This window comes from Sus scrofa, chromosome 15 (genome assembly GCF_000003025.6).
Source record: "Sus scrofa isolate TJ Tabasco breed Duroc chromosome 15, Sscrofa11.1, whole genome shotgun sequence".
NCBI lineage: Eukaryota > Metazoa > Chordata > Mammalia > Artiodactyla > Suidae > Sus > Sus scrofa.
Genome location: NC_010457.5, coordinates 42,244,086 through 42,267,318, shown reverse-complemented (window position 1 = coordinate 42,267,318; position 23,233 = coordinate 42,244,086). Strand labels below are relative to the sequence as shown.

Sequence of the window (23,233 nt, the reverse complement as noted above, 5' to 3'; positions counted from 1 at the left end):
TATTACCAAGGAAGGCTATTGAACTCTTTTCAGCTATTTAACTATCCAATTACCCAGCAGTGTTTTAAGAGAAAGCATTGCCAACTGGACATGCTTTCCTAGACAACAGAACATAAGAAGTAAAAACAGAGCCTTGGTTCCAAGCATCAGCATATAATCGTCTGTTGGTACCAGTGTGGGGAATTGGTTACAGAACCCCTCAGATACCAAAATACACAAATGCTTGAGTCCTTTATAGAAAATGGTGCAGTATTTGCATACAACCTACCGCATACCCTCCTATATGCTCTAAATCATCTCTGGATAGCTTTTAATACCCAACACAATGGGAATGTTGTGTAAATAGCTGCCAGTGCACAGCAAATGCAAGCTTAGCTTTCTGAAACTGTCTGGAATTTTTTTCCCCAGTGTTTTTAATCTGCAACTGGTTGAATCTGAGAATTGAGAAACTTAAGTAGGAACAGTGAAAGGCAAGTATTTGAGATATATAAAGAACTATTATAAAATAAGAGTTGTTTGTGTTCAGAAAAGACTGTTTGGCAACTCTGGGTTTGGACATTACCAACAGAATAGAATAACATTTTTACATAGAGTATAGCAAGATACTGTGTCTTTACTTTCAAAAAGTCAATATTCTACGAAGTCAGCAGAGTCAAGGCAAAGCTGACATACACAAAAGCAGAGCCAAGGCAAGATGACATATACAAAAGCATCAAAACACAAGAAAACACACTGCAGATTTACTGTATTATCAGATAGAGTGATAGGAGTTTGTGCATGTGAGATTTACTCTTAAAAAGCAAGGAAATGACAAATCACTTTCTGGCATCTTTACAGCTGTCTTGCCACATAGGTATTATGATATTCAGTTTGTAAAACCATGAAAATATTTCAGAGAGGTTAAGTAGCTTGCCTGAGGTTGCTCATATGGTAAATGCTAGAGCGATGTCTATAAGTAAATTTTAACTCACTCCAAAGCCTGTGTTCTTTCTGCCACAGTGTTTGAGGGGGTGGGGAGTTGGAAAATGTCTGAACAGTTAACTTCTGGTTGTTTTGGTGCAATGTGGTATGAACATTGACTATAACTTGTATATCATACATTTATATAGTTAAGATTAGACATTAAACAAACTTTGTTGTAATTTTATCATGGCTAATGCCAAGTATGACAGGGAGAATTTCAACTGTGTTTTTTTTTTTGTCTTTTGTTTATTTGTTTTAGGCTTACACCCACAACATATGGAGGTTCCCAGGCTAGGGGTCCAATCAGAGTTCTAGCCAATGGCCTATGCCACAGCAACGTGGGATCCAAGCTATGTCTGTGACTTACACCACAGATTGCAGCAATGCTGGATCCTTAACCCACTGAGCAAGGCCAGGGATCAAACCTGCGTCCTCATGGATACTAGTTGGGTTCGTTGACCTCTGAGCCACAATGGGAACTCCATGAACTGTGATTTTTGTTGGACTTCAGGGCTCCTTCAAGGACACAGAACTCAACGTCTCTGGCCAAGACAAGAATTACCAGACCTTAGCATCACCCCACCCATTTCACTGTAATTTCGCTCCCCCACCCCACCTTTGAGAAACCTGGCCTACTCCTTCTTGCCTCTACTAGGAAGAGTATGTGGCCCACTCCTCACCCCACTGCCATAGGGCCCTTGTACACACCCAATCAACCAACAAGTGTATTGCAAGGCCCCATCTTTCCCCAACCAATTAGCAGGGCAACAGGTGTGTCATAAGGTCACTCCTCTCTCTCTGGGCTATAAAAACAGATAGGACCACACACCTGGGGTTGGCTCTCCCCAGTCATCAGGATGTCAGCCCTCTGTGTTAACAGCATCTCTTGCCTCAATAAACTTTTTTTTTTTTTCACCTTGCTTTGAATCTGGAAAATTCTTTTTCTTCTGACCCATGTGCACAGACCACAACACTTTTAAAAATACTTCTTGGTCAGTTATTTAACAATTTCATGGGCTCCAACCATAACAGCACAGGACTTTTAAAGGTACAGTGTTTTTTCTCCAAATGCATTTCTTTGCTAACTAACCTGGTATGTCGGTTAGCAAGTGGTAAATCAGGCTAATATGCCAACATCACCGGACCATGGAAATACAAACCTTTTAAAGAAACAACTATTAAGCATTGCAAAGAGTGGTAATTTATGAGTTTTCTGATCTTAACAATGTAATTTCAACCACCTCACACCAGTCAGAATGGCCATCATTAATAAATCCACAAATAACAAGTGCTGGAGGGGTTGTGGAGAAAAGGGAACCCTCCTGCACTGTTGGTGGGAATGTAAACTGGTACAGCCACTATGGAGAACAGTTTGGAGGTACCTTAGAAATCTATACATAGAACTTCCATATGACCCCGCAATCCCAGTCTTGGGCATCTATCCAGACAAAATTCTACTTAAAAGAGACACGTGCACCCGCATGTTCATTGCAGCACTATTCACAATAGCCAGGACATGGAAACAACCCAAATGTCCATCGACAGATGACTGGATTCGGAAGAAGTGGTATATATACACAATGGACTACTACTCAGCCATAAAAAAGAATGATATAATGCCATTTGCAGCAACATGGATGGAACTAGAGAATCTCATACTGAGTGAAATGAGCCAGAAAGAGAAAGACAAGCACCATATGATATCACTTATAACTGGAATCTAATATCCAGCACAAAGGAACATCTCCTCAGAAAAGAAAATCATGGGCTTGGAGAAAAGACTTGTGGCTGCCTGATGGGAGGGGGAGGGAGTGGGAGGGATCGGGAGCTTGGGCTTATCAGACACAACTTAGAATAGATTTACAAGGAGATCCTGCTGAATAGCATTGAGAACTTTGTCTAGATACTCATGTTGCAATAGAACAAAGGGTGGGGGAAAATGTAATTGTAATGTATACATGTAAGGATAACTTGATCCCCTTGCTGTACAGTGGGAAAATTAAAAAATAAATAAATAAATAAAATAAAAAAAAACAATGTAATTTCACATAAATGTACTCATTTACTACTACCCACAGCCAATTTCAGTGCCCCAAAGCCACTGAGTCTCTCTTGCTACAGCACTCACACATACAAAAGGAAAACTGATGGTAGCTGACTAACACACAAAAACAACCAAGTTTTGGAACCAAGAGCAATAATAGAGACCAGTGTTTGCTATGGCAGCTGCTGAAGGGCATCATTGGAAGACAAAGGCCATGACTTTTTAAAGAAACAGACTCTATGCCAGGTACACAGTAAATAATAACCCTGTCATGATGCCATTGCCTGACTGAATGTTTTGAGAAGGGCAAGCAGGGATACAAGCCAATAACCTGGTCATTTCCTGTTACAGAGTTAAGTATAGAGTATATTATAAACTTAAGCATTTTGTTTACTTTTCAAACTCATAGGATTCTTGAAAATTTAAATACCAGGTTGACTCTGCAATAAAATTTAACTCATGGTTAAACTCAATATGTATTACTAAATTTAAAACTGTGTATGTATTCAAGTTAAGAATACATAGTGTTATCGTCCAATGCTATTGTGATGCTATAACCATTTTTCACTTTCAAAATGACTAAGCCAACCAACCAAACAAATAAGAAAGACCATTAACAAGAACTACAGCCATGCCCCAATTGGCTGGTAATTTCCATGAAAATTGTCAAAAACCATCCAGAACCGAAAGAATGTAACAAAACTAAGCTCTGTTCTTTGTATTTCACTTCAACAGTTATTTCTTTTAAAGTCACCAGGTTAATTAATTATTCCTACTAAAATGGGAAAATGTGCCAGTCTGTCCTTTATATGCAGTGTCTCCACCATGAACAATAATCTGGGGCTTAAGATAATTAATACTATATATCCTTGCCTTTGAACAACACAGCTGTCAGCCACGAGACTTTAAAATTAATAGGCTCTTCAAAGCTATAAATCAGCAACCATGATAATTTTATGTAATATTTCTTAAAAGGCACTTACCTTTTGGAAGAAAAACACACTTCTGGCAGCAAATTGCCTGTTAAAATAAAGCATATCATTTATTGGTCTCCAGTAAATAATATAAAGGATGATACATTGCTATACAAAGCAAAATTACAGGCGAACTTTAAAAACTTTTTCTTCATCTCATTGAGTTTCTTTTTTTACTAAAAAATTAGAATCCTCCTTGGTTGTAATAATTAAGTGCCTTTCTGTTCAGTGCATGTGCAATGAAACCACAAAAGCTAACAAGTTTCATGTTTGGGAGCAAAAACCGAAATTACAGGCGACATTATCCAGGTCATGGCTGTAGATTCCAGTACTTTCCCCTCAGTGACTACAATGAGATGCATGTAAATTAATGTCTATGACAATAGTTTTAAGGATTAGGTGTCATAACAAATTTTCTTTCTACTAAATAAATATAATAAAATACCACCAGATAGCAGTTATTAATAGATGTATTCTTTTCGTGTATTGCATTAGTGATTTGAGCTTCTGATTTACTTTTCACTGAAACACATTAAAGTCCAAGAGATTTTTATTTACAATATCACACAGATATCACTGAGATGAAATAGTCATGGTTCCATGCAATATGCAGCCAAGATTGTAGTTGAAACAAAACTGGCTTGGATCAATATAACATTTAATCCTAATCAGAGGCTAGGATATAGTTGGAGACACAGTAGCAGCAGAGGAAAGTCTTTTGATCATACTTTCCTTCCCATAGGACCTGAATTAGTTTTCACAGAGGCGAAAATGAAAAATATCAAGAATACTTTCCTTAGGAACTATGTCTGCATATGTAAGACTACACAGATGCCCTATTTTGCTACTGTCTATTGTATGTCACACATACTGATATTTAGGTGCTTCAAGGTACAGGAAAAATTATTTTAACAGAGTTTAATTTGTATCCTCAAAACAAGTTAAGATCCAAAGGCTCACAAAACTGGTAACATTTAGATACTCATTTGTACACAGAGGTGGCTCCTGCTGTAAATTCATCTGAGTTCACTTGAGTGTTAAATTGTCAGGACAGGAAAGTTGCTTCTCACTCTGGTCCTAGACAGACTCTTTGATCAGATTGGGAGAGGGGAAGAGGTGCTCTAAGGTGGATAGAGGGCTGCTCTGATAATGCTCATGGCTCCAGAGGTAGGCTGTGCCCCCAGGAAGACCCTCCTTTCCCACCGGCCCCCCGCTTTCTCCTGTTGGTCTGGTCTGCTCAATGCAAACAGACCAACTGCTCTCTCTGAAGCTGCTCTCTCAGCAATTCCAGGCAAATTGATTAATAGTAGATTGTAAATTACTCTATTGTACACCTGTAACTTACATAATATTATACATCAACTATCCTTTAATTCAAAAAACCTAAAAACCTATTTTTAAAAATGCCAACTGTTTGCAACAACACGGATGAAACCTGAGGGCATGAAGTTAAGTGAAATAAAATCAGACAGAGGAAGACAAATACTGTTTGTTCACAATGAATACAAATATCCAATCATTATATTGTACACCTAAAGCTAACACGATGTTATATGTCAATGATAACATAATAAAAATTTTAATTAAAAAAAGAGTAAAGAAAACAATGTCATTATTTACCTGCCACAGATTGATTTCTAGTTCTCTCTTTGCTTTGATATAAATGGAAGCACTCAGGACAAAAAAAAAGTTTGATTCCCATTAACTCTCCAGAATAAACAATTGACTTTCCCACACAACCACCACTGGAGCTAAACTTGCACAACCCCTCATGAGGGCTGTCATTCATCTCGTTAAGGGGTCTGCACCATTCCACTGAGGTCCACAACCAAAACCAACCCTAATCCATTATCCACAGAGATGTCAGAGTAGTCTTTGTTTTATAAGTAGATAGAATACAGTTTTAGCATCACTTACGTACGGCAATATTTTTTGTCATTGCTCATAGAATCAATTTGAAAATCCTTGGCATAGCTTCTGAGGCTTGTTGCTCTGACTTTCCCTGACTTTTCTAATCTAATTCCTCATAACACCCTCCTTTCCTCACACTGCAGATATTGACCATTTTTTCTGCTCCTTAATCAGCCACCATCTTCCTAGTCTCAGGTCAGGATCTTAGCAAGTGTGAAAGCTGAGAGAGTCCCTTCACTTGAGTGACCCTTGACCTCACTTACAGATCTCAAACACTTTCCCCCTGAAAAGTCTTTCGATACTCCTGAGTTTTTTTCTGCAAAACGGAAATTGGGTTTTGTTCATTTTCTCTTTTCAAGCAGTGCAGGTAGTTTTGAAGTCTGTTTTATTCCCCTATTAATAGAGTGAACGTAATATCTACTGTCTAAATGGGGGCATTTTTGAGACTCAAAGATGGCCTTAAGTAAATTTGATGCTATTGTCTGTGACCCAAGACCGGTCTGAGCTAGTCCAGGCATATTGCACCCACCCTGTGAAGAAAAATTTAGCATTTATGTGGATGCTGAGAAGTTTAAGGGCAGCCCAACTTTAACTAAAGGGAAAACATCTAAGAAGTTAATGAACTTTAAAAGCTGATGGTTACTCACATACCATGTTATACAAAGTTAACACGTAAGATATCCTGGGTGTTCTTTTCCTCCACCAAGCAGCTCTCATCCAAAACAAAACAAAACCCTAAACATTTTCAAGTAAAAGTCAGAACAGTATGCAATGCACTTAGAAGGCTATGGACAGCTGGACAACAGCCCAAATCAGGGATGCCAGTTACATGCCACTTTGGCTAATTTCTGTACTGGCCAGGAGCTGTCATTTCCCAGTCTCTTATCAGCTTCTCTTTCTGCCATCAACATATTCACAGTCATCAACCTCACTTCCAACCCAAGGCTGCAGCTGCTGACATTTACCCTCCACTTGAACGCACTGGCGACTGTCAGGATACAAAGACAGTTAAGAGGTAGATTTTCAGCACTTCTAAGAGCTGTCTGCATTCTTCATACTCAGATCAACAGAAGTCCTCTTTGGGCACTATTACAAGGAGCAGACTTCCCTCAGACAATCAGCTTTCCAGTGAACCCTCCACTGAGATGGGTAAATAAAGAGCTGAATATATGGGTTTAGGTTCCTCAAAATAGGCTTCTTCTTTTTAGATGTTTAGTAAACTGGTAAAGTTCATCTCCTTGTGTTTGTGTGTGTGTGAGAGTATTGCACATGCACTGTTGAGGCTGAGCAACATAATGTACTTTCCCTTCTTTAGAGATTGAAGTGAAAGTGTGACTCTTTAAGGGTGAGGGAATTTAATCAGTGGCAAGCAAACAAAAGGCAGAAACATGGGGGAAGCTAAGAGCCTGGAGTATTACTAAGCACATCACCTTGGCTGAATTAGAGGAAAAGAGGAAGTAATGCTGAAGGGGCCACAGCCTTGTGCTGTGTTTAAGATGTTTCTACTATTTTTAACTGAAAGATAAAGATGATTTTTAAAAGGAAGTTTGAGTTCATGCTTTTGACTTTGATCAACAGGTTAGCAGTATGGTGGTTGATTGCAGTGGATGAAGCAGGCCTGTTGACAGACTTTTGATGTAATCCATAATTGAAGATGTGGAAGACTTAACTGAGAGGCAAGGGGAAGTCAACAAAGGGAGAAATAAGGAACAGATTCCCAAAGTACTTGAGATGTGACTAATACATAGTTTTGACTATCTGAGAACTGAGGCTTACACAGTATATTTCCAAGTTTAGCATGAGTGACAAAAAACTCTAATTACCAAATTAGTGATCCAAAAAGAAATAAGGATGGGTGATAAGAGATAAAGAAGACGATGTGTTTGTTATCAAACTTTTTAGGGTTTTGGATTGTTGAAGTGCAGCAAAAACTTGGTAGATGATGCCCAACACTTAGATATTCATCATTTTAATTTTATAATTGAGTGAATTAAAACTAAGAGATACTATGTTTGCTATCTCAAGGTCAAATAGCTACAATGTGGTAGAGGGATGAATTTATTTTGACTTCCTTGACTCCCAAGTCCATTCTCATTGTAGAACTGGCGTTTGGCCTTTAAATCCACACCTACATATCATGATTTCTTCATCTGTAATGCAGCAATGGTATCTATCCCTTTGATTTATCGAAGATATTGTGAAGTTAAGATTTAGTAAATGAAAGCAGCCATTCTTCAAGCAAATGTATCCAATCCCTTGGTGCAAGATCCTTTTGAAACCTAATTATTGACGGGCAATTACCTTGTCAAAAAATAATGCAAATGGTTGTGCAGCTTGGTCCTACCATTCCACATCAATTCCACTTAATTAGGGGACCAAAAACCATGTCCATGTCTACGTTGGTGAGGACGATATACATGGAGCATGAAAAGAGACCAGATGGCTCTCAACATTGAGTCGGCTACCTAGTGAGAGATGTACTCTGAATTTTTTTTATTCTGGCTGTTTCAGTCTGGCATCTAACATCCTTTTAATGTAGATTTTTGTTTTTGCATTTCATCATTATGTGAATCTATTGCTGCTGAATATGTTGCTTCTCAAGGCTTTTGTGAAAATTAATACTCTTTTGTGGTTATAAATAACAACTACATACTTTTTGATAGAAAAGACAATTAAAGGGTTTTTTTGCTTATCTTTTTGTTCTTAAATTTCACTCATATTGATTTATTTGGACTGTTAATCAAGAAACATAAAAGATTATCTCAAATAGGGGCATGTCATATAAAGGCTTATTTTGCTCTTTGCTGGAAATAGACCATTACACTGCCAAGATGCTTTGTTAGAGTAATTTGTTTTCCTGGGTTCCGCCTCTCCCAGCCTAATATGCAGAGATATGTTCATGCACTTATCTCAAGTCTCGCATTTAAATAAAGGATAAAAAAAGTATTTGTTATGCATACCATAAAGTAGAAATATTAGTTATCTTTGAAGTAGGTGAAAAGCTGAGACATGTTTAATTGTGCAGTGTATATGGCAATAACTCTACTTCTGGAATTTTAAGTAGTTGCATTTAGATAGAAAGGACTCTTTTACTTTAAAGCTAGAGAGCCATTTCAAAAGTCAATTATATTATTTACCAAAAGCCAGCAGCTAGGGGTTAAGGATATTGACTTGGGAATCATATTTCCCAAGTTGAAAGGGCACCTCAATGCTTCTCATAACAGTGTGACCTTCAGCGCATTATTTCTCTCTGCCACTATTTCTCTAAATGCAAAAGGAGGAAAATAATGGTCACTATCTCACAGAGTTATTATGAGGATTAAATGAGTAATGTATGTAAAGCATTTAGAATATGGCTTGGCTCAGAATTTGCCCTTGGTATGTTAGCTTTTCTAATGATTTGAGTGACTATATTCTACTCTTTTTTTATAGTAATTACCAAATGGTACTTATTATGTAAGCTCAGGCTTTGCTAAAGGTGAAATACCATAATGCCACGATTATCCTGAACTCAGCAGAAAAATCAGAGAGTAATAAAAAATATTAACACCAAGTAGATATCATAAATTATATGCACAATATCTGGAATATGTTGACTATACAAAAAGTCTGTGTTTTTTAAAAAATTAAGATCTGGCATTATGCTACAAGTGATAGAAGAATAAACAGAATCTTTACCTGTAAGCAACTTGTAATCTAGTTGAAAAGGAAATAGGAATAAATATAATATTAGGTAATATATAATTATATCTAAAAGAAATCTACACAAGGAGAAAGATGAGAAGTCACGTTATCCTTGACAGAAAGCCACACTTTTGGAAAAAATTTCCATGGTGTATCAGCTAATGTGGACCTACACTGCTAGATGGCAGTGCTTTTACTCAATTTTAAAATTATGAGCTCTTGACTCTGTACAAAGTGGTTTTTTTTTATTAAATTGGTGTTTTTTTATTACTCAATGAATTTATTACATTTGTAGTTGTATAATGATCATCACAATCCAATTTTATAGGATTTCCATCCACAACACCAGCACATCTCCCCACCCCAAACTTTTCCTTCTGAGCCTGTAAGTTTTTCAATGTCTGAGAGTCAGCATCTGTTCTGCAAAGAAGTTCAGTCTGTCTTTTTTTCAGATTCCACATGTCAGTGAAAGCATTTGATGTTGGTATCTCATTGTATGGCTGACTTCACTTAGCATGATAATTTCTAGGTCCATCCATGTTGCTAAAAATGCTGGTATTTCATTCCTTTTAATGGCTGAGTAATATTCCATTGTGTATATGTACCACCTCTTCTTGATCCACTCCTCTGTCGATGGACATTTAGGTTGTTTCCATGTCGTGGCTATTGTAAATAGTGCTGCAGTGAACATTGGGGAACATGTGTCTTTGCGAGTCATGGTTTTCTCTGGATAGATGCCCAGGAGTGGGATTACTGGATCAAATGGTAGTTCTATTTTTAGTTTTCTGAGGCATCTCCATACTGTTTCCCACAGTGGTTGTGCCAATTTACAATCCCACCAAGAGTGTAACAGGGTTCCTTTTTCTCCACACCCTCTCCAGCACTTCTAGTTTGTAGACTTTTGGCTGATGGCCATTCTGGCTGGTGTAAGGTGGTACCTCAGAGTGGTTTTGATTTGCATTTCTCTAATAATGACTGATGTTGAACATCTTTTCGTGTGTTTTTTGGCCATCTCTATGTCTTCTTTGGAGCACTGTCTGTTTAGATCTTCTGCCCATTTTTGGATGGGGTTGTTTGTTTTTTGGTATGGAGTTACAGAAGGTGTTTATACATTTTGGAGATGAATCCCTTGTCAGTTGATTCACTTGCAAAGATTTTCTCCCATTCTGTGGGTTGTCTTTTTGTTTGCTTAGGGTTTCTTTTGCTGTGCAGAAACTTTTAAGTTTAATTAAGTCCCATTTGTTTATTTTTGTTTTTATTTTCAATACTCTAAGAGGTGGATTTAAAGATGTTGCTGTCATTTATGTCAGAGAGTGTTTGGCCTATGTTTTCCTCTAAGAGTTTTATAGTGTCTGGTCTTCTACGAAGGTCTTGAATTCTTTTGGAATTTATTTTTGTGTATGGTGTTAGGGAGTGTTCTAATTTCCTTCTTTTCCATGTGGCTGTCCAGTTTTCCCAGCACCACTTATTGAACAAGCTGTCTTTTCTCCAATGTATATTCTTGCCTCCTTTGTCATAGTGAGTTGGCTGTAGGTGCATGGGTTTAATTCTGGGCTTTCTATCCTGTTCCACTGATCTATATGTCTGTCTTGGTGCCAGTACCATATGGTTTTGATGCTTGTTGCTTTGTAGTATAGTCTGAATTCTGGGCACCTGATTCCTCCCGCTCCATTTTTCTTTTTCAGGATGTCTTTGGATATTCTGGATTTTTCGTGCTTCCAAACAAACTTTATAATATTTTGTTCTAGTTCTGCTAAAAATATCCTTGGTAATTTGAGAGGGATTGCATTGAATCTGTAGATTGCCTTAGGTAGTATAGTCATTTTGATAATATTAACTCTTCCAATCCACGAGCATGGTATATCTTTCCATCTATTTGTGTCCTCTTTGATTTCTTTCATCAGTGTCTTATAGTTTTCAGAGTACAGGTTTTTATCTCTTTAGGTAGGTTTACTCCTAGGTATTTTATTCTTTTGGATGTGATGGTAAACGGGATAGCTTCCCTAATTTCTCTTTCTGATCTTTCATCATTAGTGTATAGAAATGCCATTTATTTCTGTGTATTAATTTTGTATCCTGCGACTTTGCCAAATTCATGGATGAGCTCTAACAGTTTTCTGGTAGAGTCTTTAGGATTCCCTAGGTATAGTATCATGTCATCTGCAAATAGTCAGAGTTTTACTTCTTCCTTTCCAATTTGGATTTCTTTTATCTCTTTTGCTTCTCTGATTGCTGTGGCTAGGACTTCCAAAACTATGTTGAAGAGTAGTGAAGAGAGTGGACATCCTTGTCTTGCTCCTGATCTCAGTGGGAATTCTTTCATCTTTTCACCATTGAGAATGATGTTTGCTGTGGGTTTGTCATAGATGGCCCTTATTATGTTAAGGTAGGTTCCCTCTATGCCCACTTTCTGAAGGGTTTTTATCACAAATGGGTGTTGGATTTTGTCAAAGGCTTTTTCTGCATCTATTGAGAGGATCATATGGTTTTTATTCTTCAGTTTGTTAATGTGGTGTATCACACTGATGGATTTGTGGATATTGAAGAATCCTTGCATCCCTGGGATAAATCCCATTTGATCATGATGTACAATCCTTTTAATGTAGCATTGAATTTGGTTTGCTAGTATTTTGTTGAGGATTTTTGCATCGATGTTCATCAGTGATATTTGCCTGTGGTTTTCTTTTTTTGTGGTGTCTTTGTCTGGTTTTGGTATCGGGGTGATGGTGGCCTCATAGAATGAGTTTGGGAGTGTCCCTTCCTCTGCAGTTTTTTGAAATAGTTTCAGAAAGAGAGGCATTAGCTCTTCTCTAAGTGTTTGATAGAATTCGCCTGTGAAGCCATCTGGTCCTGGACTTTTGTTTGTTTGAAGTTTTTTAAACACAGTTTCAATTTCCGTTCTTGTGATTGGTCCATTCGTCTTTTCTATTTCATCTTGGTTTAGTCTTGGAAGATTGTACTTTTCTAAGAATTTGTCCATTTCTTCTAGGTTCTCCATTTTATTGGCATCTAGTTGCATATAGTAGTCTCTTATGATCCTTTGTATTCATGTAATGTCTGTTGTTATTTCCCCTTTTTCATTTCTAATTTTATCAATTTGAGTCCTCTTTTTTTCCTGGTAAGCCTAGCTAAGGGTTTATCAATTTTGTTGATCTTTTCAAAGAACCAGCTTTTTGTTTCATTGATCTTTTCTATGGTTTTCTTGGATTCTATTTCATTGATTTCTGCTCTGATCTTTATGATTTCTTTCCTTCTACTAACTTTAGGTCTCGTCTGTTCTTCTCTCTTGAGCTGCTTTAGATGTAAAGTTATCTTGTTTATGTGAGCTTTTTCTTGTTTCCTGAGGTGGGCTTGTATTGCTGTAAACTTTCGTCTTAAAACAGCTTTTGCTGCATCCCATAGGTTTTGGAGTGTCGTATCTTTGCTGTCATTTGCTTCTAGGAATTTTTTAATTTTCTCTTTGATTTCTTCAGTGATTCATTGTTTGTTTAGTATCATGTTGTTTAGTCTCCATGTGTTTGTGTTTTTGCAATTTTGTTCTTGTTGATTTCCATTTGTGTAGTGTTGTGGTCAGAAAAGATGCTTGATATGATTTCAATTTCCTTAAAGTTATCAAGGTTGGATTTGTAGCCCAGGATGTGATAAATTAGAGAATATTCCATGTGCACTTAAGAATGTGTGTTCTGTTGCTTTTGGATGGAATGTCCTATAAATATCTATTAAGTCCATCTGGTTTAATGCTTCATTCATTCAGGGCCTGTGTTTCCTTATTGATTTTTCTGTCTGGATGATCTGTCCATTGCTGTAAGTGGGGTGTCAAAGTCCCCCACTATTATTGCGTTATTGTCGATTTGTCTTTTGTTAGCAGTTGCCTTATATATTGTGGTGAACCTATGTTGGGTGCATAGATATTTAAATTGTTTTATCTTCTTCTTGGATTGATCCTTTGATCATTAGGTAGTGACCTTCTTTGTCCCTTAAATTATTCCTCATTTTAAAGTCTATTTTGTCTGTTATGAATATTGCTACTCCAGCTTTCTTTTGATTCCCATTTGCATGAAATATTTTCTTCCATCCTCTTACTTTCAGTTTGTATGTGTCCCTAGAAGTGAAGTGGGTCTCTTGAAGACAGCCTATATATGGGTCTTGTTTTTGTATCCATTCAGCCAGTCTATGTCTTTTGGTTGGGGTTTTAGTTCATTAACATTTAAGGTAATAATTGATATGTATGTTCTTATTGCCATTTTATTAATTCCTTTGGATTCATTTTTGTTGCTCTTTTTTCTTCCCTTCTTCTCTTGCTCTCTCCTCTTCTGGTTTGATGACTCTCTTTAGTGTTGTATTTGAGTTGGTTTTTCTTGTTTATCAATATTAGATTTTTGGTTTGCAGTTATTCTGAAGTTTTGATATAAGAGTCTCTCTCTATATATATGTGAGATTGTTTACGTTGTTGGTATCTTAATTGCAAGTTCATCTCCAGTGTCCTACATTTGTACCCACCTCTTCTCATGAGTTCTGATTTTGGTGGCATAATTGTGCATGGATGAATTCGTATCTTTACTGTATATATATACTTGTGCTGGTGAGCCTCGTCATTTGTGGAATTTTTGTTTCCTGCTGCTATCTTTTCTTTTCTACCTAGAGAAGTTCCTTTAGTATTCATTATAAGGCTGGTTTAGTGTTGCTGAATTCTTCTCTTAGCTTTTGCTTATCTGTGAAACTTTTGATTTCTCCTTCAAATCTGAATGAGAGCCTTGCTGGGTAAAGTAATCTTGGTTGGAGGTTTTTTCCTTGCATTGTGTTAAGGAAATCATGCCACTCCCTTCTGGCCTGCAGAGTTCCTGTTGAAAAATCTGCTGATAACCTTATTGGGGTTCCTTTGTATGCCATTGGTTTTTTTCCCCTGCTGATTTCAAGATTTTTTCTTTGTCTTTAATTTCGGTCAGTTTGATTAATATGCGTCTTGGTGTATTCCTCCTTGGGTTTATTTTATATGGTACTCGTTGTGCTTCCTGGATTTGAGTGAGGGGTTCCTTTCCCATGTTAGGGACATTTTTGGCTATTATCTCTTGGAATATTTTTTCTGTCCCCTTCTCTTCTCCCTCTGGCATCCCTATAATACGGATGTTGGTGTGTTTAACATTATCCCAGAGTTCTCTGAGGCTCTCTTCATTTGTTTTCAATCTTTTTTCTCTTTTCTGTTCTGCATCTGTAATTTCTACTCATCTGTCCTCCACCTCGCTTATTCATTCTTTTGCCTCCTGTATTCTGCTGTTAGCTGCTTCTAGTGAGTTTTTTATTTCAGTTATTGTATTTTGCATCTCTTCTTGTTTAAGTTTTATATCTTGTATCTCTTTGCTCAGTGCTTCCTATAAGTTATTCATCTTTGCCTCCAGTTTATTTCCAATGTCTTGCATCATCTTCAGCATCAACAGTCTAAAGTCTTTTTCCTAGAGGCTGAGAATCTCCTCATCACTTAGCTGATTTTCTGAGATTTTTTCTTTCTCCCTCATCTGAGTTATAGTTCTCTGTCTTTTCACTTTTATAGGTTTTTGGTGTGGTGACCTTTTTACAGATACTAGAGTTGTAGCCTCTCTTACTTCTGGTGTCTGCCCCACTTGTGGCTGAAGTTGGTACAGGGGCTTCCTGATGGGAGGGACTAATGCCTGCCCACTGGTAGGTGGAGCTGATTCTAATCTCTCTGGTGGGTGGGGCTTTGTCTCTGGATGGGATTAGAGGCAGCTGGGTGCCTGGGGGGGGGGCGGTCTTTAGGTAGCCTGTTTACTGAAGGTGGGGCTGTGATCCCACCTGGATTGTTGTTTGCCCTGGGGCTTCTCAGCACTGACTGACAGGTGGGGCCAGATTTTCCCAAAATGGCCACCTCCAGAGAAAGGCATGCTGCTGCATATTCCAGATAGCTTTGCTACCAATGTCCTTCCCTCACAATAAGATACATTCACCCCTCTTTTCCCAGGAGGTCCTCCAAGAACTGTAGTCAGGTTTGACCCAGATTCCTATGGAGACTTTGCTTTGCCCTTGGACCCAGTGCATGTGAAAGTCTGTGTGTGCCTCTTAAGAATGGAAGTCTCTGTTTCCCCCAGTCCCCTGGAGCTCTTGCGCACAAGCCCCTCTGGCCTTCAATGCCAGATGCTCTGGGGCTCCTTCTCCCAGTGCCAAATCCCCACACGTGGGAGTTTGATGTGGAGCTCATAACTCTCACTCCTATAGGTGAGTCTCTGTGAACCAGTTAGTTTCCAGTCTGTGGGACTTCCCACCTGGGAGGTATGGGTTGTTTATATCATGAAATCACCCCTCCTACCTCTTGATGTGTTCTCCTCTTTGTTTTCTGGAGTAGGATATCTTTTTTAAGGTTTCCCATCCATTTGGTTAAAGATTGCTCAGCCTTTAGTTGTGAATTTTGTTGTTTTTTAGGAGAGAAACTGAGCTCCAGTCCTTCTATTCCGCCATCTTAATCCCATTGACCACAGCTCAGAGTCAGGACTTCTTAGAAAGTCAGAGGACTTGAGGAATTGGTGATATTTAATTTTCTACAAATCCTGTACAAAATTTTATTATAAGTCTAATGCCTAATGCCCTGTTTCTAATTATTTGTACATTGAGAATCATAATTAATGTAGCCAATATTTACTGAGTACCAATTAGGAAGATATCATCACAGAGCCTCTGAGTATCGTGAGGGTGACAAGAGAATGAACAAACCTCAAAAGACTCAGAACAGCCAAAGCAATCTTAAGAAAGAAGAACAAAACTGGAAACATCACACTCTCTGATCTCAAGTTTTACGATAAAGTTATAGTAATCCAAACAGTACAGTAATGGTATAAAACAGGTCATAGACCAATGGAACAGAATAGAGAGCCCCCCAAAAAATAAACACCACACATACATGGTCAATTAATTTATGACAAAAGACCAGGAATATACAATGGGGAAAGAATAGTCTCTTTAATAAGTTGTGTTGAAAAAACTGGATAGCCACATATAAAAGAATAAAACTGGATCCCTGAATTATGGACTCTTAGCCATACATTAAAAATTACTTCAAAATGAATCAAAGACTTGGATGTAAGACCTGAAACCTAGAAGAGAACACAGGCAGTAAGCACTTTGATATTTGGTCTTGGATCTGGTTCTTTGGATTTGACACCAAAAGGCAACAAAAGTAAAAAATAAACAAGTGTGACCTCAATCAAAGTAAAAATCTTTTGCACTGCTGAGAAAACCATCAAAAAAATGGAAAGTAAACCCACGGAGAGAGAAAATATTCACAAATCATATTTGTTAATGGGTTAAAATCCAAAATATAAAATGAACTCACACAACTTGATAGAAAAAAAAAATTTTTAAATGAGATCTGGATAGCCTTTTTCCCAAAGATGAGACAAATATGACCAACAGTTACAGGAAAAGTTATTCAACATCACCAATCCCCAGATAAACGTAAATCTAAACCAAAATGAGGTAGCACCCCTGTCAGAATGGCTATAATCAAAAAGACAACAAATAACAAGTATTGGTGAAGATGTAGAAAAAAGCATCCTTGTGCACTGTTGATGGGAATGTAAAATGATGGGTTGCTATGGAAAACATCATGGAAGTTCCTTCAAAAATTAAAAGTAGAACTACCTTATGATCAAGCAATTCCACTTCTGGGAATTTATATGTAAGAGAAACCAAACACTATGTAGAAGAGATATCTCTACCCCCAAGTTCACTGCAATGTGATGTACAATAGCCAAGATATGGAAGAAACCCAAATCTGCTGATAAAAAATTAAAAAAAAAAAAAAGATGTGGTATGTGCATACAGTGCAATAAAATTCAACCATGAGAAAGAAGGAAATCCAGACATTTTCAAAAACATGGATGGGCCTAAAGGGCATTATGCTAAGTGAAATAAGACAGAAAGACAAATACTGTGTTTTTCATTTATATCTGAAATCCAAAAACAAAAAAACAAAAAGCAAAAACAAAAACACCACTACTAACACCACAATAAATAACCAAGCTCATGGATACAGAGAATACAGGTATTACCTACAGGTTGGGGATTGGGGAGAAATAGGTGAAAGGAGTTAAAAAAACACAAATTTCCTGCTACAAGGTAAGTCAGTCATAGGAATGTAATATGTAGCGTGGTCATTGTAGTCAGTGATAGTGAATTATATATTTGAACATTGGCTAAAAGAATAGGTCTTAGAAATTTTCATCACCAAAAAATTATAACCATGTATGGTGGTGGATGTCATAGACTCATTGTGATCATTTTGCAATACATACAAACATCAAATCATTATGTCGTATATCTAGAACTAATATGTTATTTGTCAATTATACCTAGATTTAAACGTGCTATTAAAAATGAACAAAGCAGGTTAAGTACTATAAATAAGAAAACAGGTGACAGAGTGCCAGTGGATAGGAGATGCCATTTTATTTTGCATGGCCATCTAGGTATGCTCAGAAGATAGGACACGGTGACATTTAAAACTGGAATGAATGGCAAGTGCATCCACTTTACAAGGGTTGAGCAGAAGAACCTTCCAGGAAGAAGAAAGCACAAGAGGGAGAACCTGCGTGGAGATAAAAATGTTGTGATCTGTGCAAAGAAATCCATTAAGGAGGCTTCAGAATAGGGTCTGGAAGATGGGCTTGAGATCAGGTTTTGATTTAAGGGCTATTTTCTAAGTGCAAAAGCAGAACACTTAGATTTGGAAGGAGGGGTCTTTGGGTTCAGTTTATGTTTTCACAACAATTCTTGGGAGTTCCTATTGTGGCTCAGAGGTAATGAAACTGCTAGTATCCATGAGGAAGTGGGTTTGATCCCTGGCTTCACTCAGTGGGTTAAGGATCTTGCATTGCTATGAGCTGTGGTGTAGGTCACTGATGCAGCTTGGATCTGGCATTGCCGTGGCTTTGGGATAGGCCTTGCAGCTCCTACTCAACCCCTAGCCTGGGAACTTCCATATGCTGTGGCTGTGGCCCTAAAAAAACAAACAAACAAACAAACAAACAAAACATTTTATTGTTGTGTGAATTGAAAGCATGGGTCAAGGGTAAAAGCCAGGATAGTAGCTAAGGGGCTACTGCCATGACCAAGCAAGAAATGATGGGGGTTGGATCTGGCAGCTACAATGGAGATGGAGAAAAAGGGTTGATGCTAGAATAAAATTTTCAGGTAGAGCTCATAGGAATGGATTGGATTTGAGAGTGAGAGAGACAGGAACTAACGCCTAGGTCTCAGGGAGGCAAAAAAAAAAAAAAAAAATGATGATGCCATTTACCAGAATGGGACTGAGAGAGGAAAAAACATAATTGGGGAAGAAAACAAAGATTTAAATTTTATCTATATCAATATTGAGGACCACACTGACATTTAAGTGGTAATGTCGCATACATGATTCTAGAACAGAATGTGTTAGGACTATAGGATGTTTTAACTTCAATATTGTTCACTTTTAGGCTAGGTATTTCTTGGTTGTGAGGGCTGTTCTGTGCACACCTGCATTGTAGGATGGCTCATGGCAGTTTTTGCTACTCGCCACCCCACTCTGCTACTGGATGACAGATATCCCCAACCAGTTGTGACAAAAATGTCTTCCAGACACATTTCCAAGTGGCAAGTGGTGTGGGTTGGAAGAAGAAAAAATGCTGTGAGTTGATAATCTGTTTAGATGTAAAAACAAAGACTGAATTTGACAACAGATATATGGATGATATCATCATAAAAAGAGGGAGAAAAAAAAGTGGATAGCTTACTCCAGGAGATTCCAAAATTGGAAATTGAACAGAGGAAGAGGATCAGCAAATGTAAGAAAATTCTGCAGAAATTACACCTGATGAGTATGGTGGGTTGGAATCCTGGAGAAACAGCTCCTACCAGCAGGAGAGAGTGAGCATATGTGGTTCACATGAGTGACTCTGATGAGGTAAACAAGGGCAGAAAATACTCACTTATAGATCTGTGTCTCAAAAGAACTGACTTTACAAGCCACAAGGCAGCATTAGTGTGAAAATTTCTTTTATCTTAAATTATTTTAGCAGGACATTTTGCTTGGGCAAAAGCCTGGAAAGAGATGGGAGTCTGATGATTATCAGCCCTTCTTCAATGTAATTAGCTGTGTTTGAGGCTTGGTGCTCAAAGGGTCAGAGGCAGGAGAGATTGGGTGCTAAAACTCCTCCCCAAGCATAAAGGATAAAGAGACTTCTGGAGTACCCTGAACTCCCACCTGCCTGACACCCTCTCCATGAATTTGAATGCCACACAAACATGTCCAGAGTCTGAACTGCTACTGACCAAGGCTAGACTGCAGAAAAAGGCAAACTGTTCCTGGGACAGAAGTTATCATGAGGTTGAAAGGAATCTGGGACAGTCACCTGGTCTCTAAGGAGAGAGTCCAAAAAAGTGCTATCCTGGACCCAAGATCATTTTAATAATGGCATATTTTTCTTTCCCTCTTGAGTTAACTATACACACCAAGAGAAATACAGTTATAATTTTAATAGCTGCTGACAAATTATGCTTTAAAATCATAGTAATTCATAATGCCCTAGTAAATTAATACTGGCAACTTCTCTAAATTTTCACCAGCTTTTGATGAGAATTCTCTCCAATTTTGGAAATCTGAGGGTTAAAAGAAACGCTATCTCACTCTTGCTTCAATTTGTATTTCATATCTACTACTGAAGGCAGACTTTTTACAAATAATTTATTTGTATTTCCTTCCTTGGAAATTGCCTCTTTGCTTGTTTTTCTGATACTTTTTTTTGTTGTTGTTATTGTCTTTTTAGGGCTGCACCTGCGGCATATGGAAGTACCCAGGCTAGGGGTTGAGTCAGAACTGCAACTGCTGGCCTACACCACAGCCACAGCAGTGTGGGATCTGAGCTGTGTCTGCAACCTACACCACAGCTCACAGCAATACCACATCCTTAACCCACAGAGCAAGGCCAGGGATCAAACCCCATCATTATGGATAATAGTTTTGTTACCCTTGAGCCACAGTGGCAACTCCATTTTTCTGATAGACTCCGGATCTATTTCATATTCATTCATAGAAGCTCTTTATATTAGAGACATTAATCTTTGTCATATTTCAAGAGATCATTTCATTTAACATGTGTATATTTCTGCAAAACAGTTCAGATATCCCCATAAATCATTCATACAGGCCAGATACCATCACAGGAAAGACTGGGAATTTAGATAAGCCTGTGTGAAAACTTGGGAATGCAACCCCTAGACAAGATTAACATACCTGTTAGTAAAACAGGAAATGGTCTGAATTACTAAGATAGAGGTTATTAAGATGATTCTTTTTAAGAACAGGACTGACAAAAAAATGCTAAGGTGGCTGCTTTAGGTTAAGGATTTAAATCATCATTCTTTGGCTTTGGAAGACATTTGCATCTTTCTCAATGGTCATGAATCTCTTTAAGGTAGATTCCTAAACACAGTGTGTTCCTTGAGTTCTATTGTGTATTAAGTGGGGAAAAAGTCTGTGGCCAAATATATTTAGAGGTAATTTTGTATAAAGTGTTTTTACTGAAGGACTGCACGGACACTTTTAAAATGTTAATGTTCATTATGAAGCTCTAAGTAAAACTTGAATGTACAGAATTCCCCAAATTATTGGATTATAGCCCTTGATTTCTTTTTCAAATTGTACCACTAGAGCTAGTATCTATAGAATAATTTTTTTTTTATAAATACAGACTTAAGGAAATATCTACACACTGTTGTAAATGAATAGCTTTTCTTGGCTTATTTCCTTAGCATTGACATCTTGTCACCACGAATCATTCAGAGACAACAGCAAAACTTTACATACAATTACTAGGGAACCATTTGATAAGATCCATAAATTAATCGAGTTTGAGTTAGAAGAACCTTAATGTAGTTAAATTTGTAGAGCTGTGTGTGTGCGTGTACGTGCATGTGTGTATGTGTGTGTATGTGTGTACCCTATTTCCATGAAGGGTTATGAAAAGGTGTTCTCTTCACTCTAAGATTATAGAAAGTGATATGTACACAAAGCTGAGAACTTAATCCATTGAGAAGCCTTTACTTAATATATATAGAGCTAAAAATGCAGGGTTTAAAAGATATTTTAGTTACTATTTTAATGTAGACTTGTGGGTTTTATCTTCATTTAAAAACATAAGACTTGGAGTTCCCGTCATGGATCATTGGTTAACGAATCCGACTAGGAACCATGAGGTTGCAGGTTAGATCCCTGGCCTTCCTCAGTGGGTTAAGGATCCGGCATTGCAGTGAGCTGTGGTGTAGGTTGCAGATGCAGCTTGGATCTTGCGTTGCTGTGGCTTTTGTGTAGGCCGGTGGCTACAGCTCTAATTAGACCCCTAGCCTGGTAAAGCTCCATATGCCATGGGAGCGGCCCTAGAAATGGCAAAAAGACAAAAAAAATAAATAAATAAAAATAAATTAAAAAAATAAAAATGTAAGTCTTTTATTTTTACAAATGTATTTTCTGTAATTTTTTCAGGATCTATTCTGAATTTGTTATTAAATACAGTTTTAGTTTTTTTTCATTTTTTGAAGTTTTATCAAAGTATAGCTGTTTTACAATGTTGTGATAATTTCTACTGTTCAACAAAGTGATTCAAGTATACATGTACACACATACATAATTTTGCCCACTTAGGTTAAAATTTATGAAGAGAGGAGGAAAAATTATGAAAGGCTAATATGACTGAGAGATTTATTATAAATATCCTTATTGCTACGGCTTGTTCATTGTCCATTTAATTAGCAGTACTAGTGATGAAAAGAACATCAAGGATAATTATTCACTTCTGAGTTCCTCAGCCTGCCATTTTACCTGTAGCTTTCAATAATTATGAGTTGCTTCCCTCTTTAGCACACAGAAATACTTCTAAAAAGCAGGATTATGCATTGCCTATTAAAGTCATTGCCAGCATCTTAGCGACTGAAGTAAATGCTTTCACACGTAGTATTTCCCAATGAATAATGCTGAAATTGGACTTTTTTTTTTTTTCATTGAAAATGCCTCAAGTAGTTGGCTCTCTTCCCATCAGCTACTTTGTAACTGTGAATATGACAACATGGTGGTGATTCACAGATGCCAAAATATGGCGAGCTGAGCAAATCTGCGAGCCAGATATGATAAGGTAAGAAGCATAGAACTCTGGGCCCCAGGTGATTTCCATGAAGACACCTACATACAGCCAGGCTCACTATCTATCCCATGCAGCCTCCAACTTTAATATCCGGAGAGGGAGAGAAACACATCTAAAAATGCAAATGGATGAGAAAATAAAACTGGGTTGCATAGTAACATCTTAAGCAGATTTGAAAGATGTATGTTGGGGAAGCCTAAGCTTCAGCCTTGGAAAATGCTCTTTGTTGTATTCAACACATATTGGGTTAGAACTGAGAAAAAAGCATCAAAATTATGAGAGCTTTAAAAAAATTCCTTTCCCAATTCACCCACCTTGTAAACAATGTGATATTAAGCAAAGTAACAGCTTGTTTCTTCTTACAATATTTAGCAGCTTATTTTTAATGTGCACATGCTCCTAAGATTAGGAGCTATAGTTATATCATTGGGACAGAAAAAAATATGAATTTGCATTGTAGAAACATCAGCTCTATG

At 37.6% G+C, this 23,233-nt stretch overlaps 1 protein-coding gene across 12 annotated transcripts in view; it reads right to left on the bottom strand.

The window, feature by feature from the left end:
• Window positions 1-23,233, bottom strand: part of TENM3 (teneurin transmembrane protein 3) — a 2,583,558-nt gene that overhangs the window by 2,134,429 nt on the left and 425,896 nt on the right. For all 12 annotated transcript variants that reach the window (XM_021076354.1, XM_021076353.1, XM_021076364.1 and 9 more), the window contains exon 3: window positions 3,991-4,027. The gene's annotated coding sequence lies outside the window, so the exon portion shown is untranslated. The remainder of the gene's footprint in view (window positions 1-3,990; window positions 4,028-23,233) is intronic.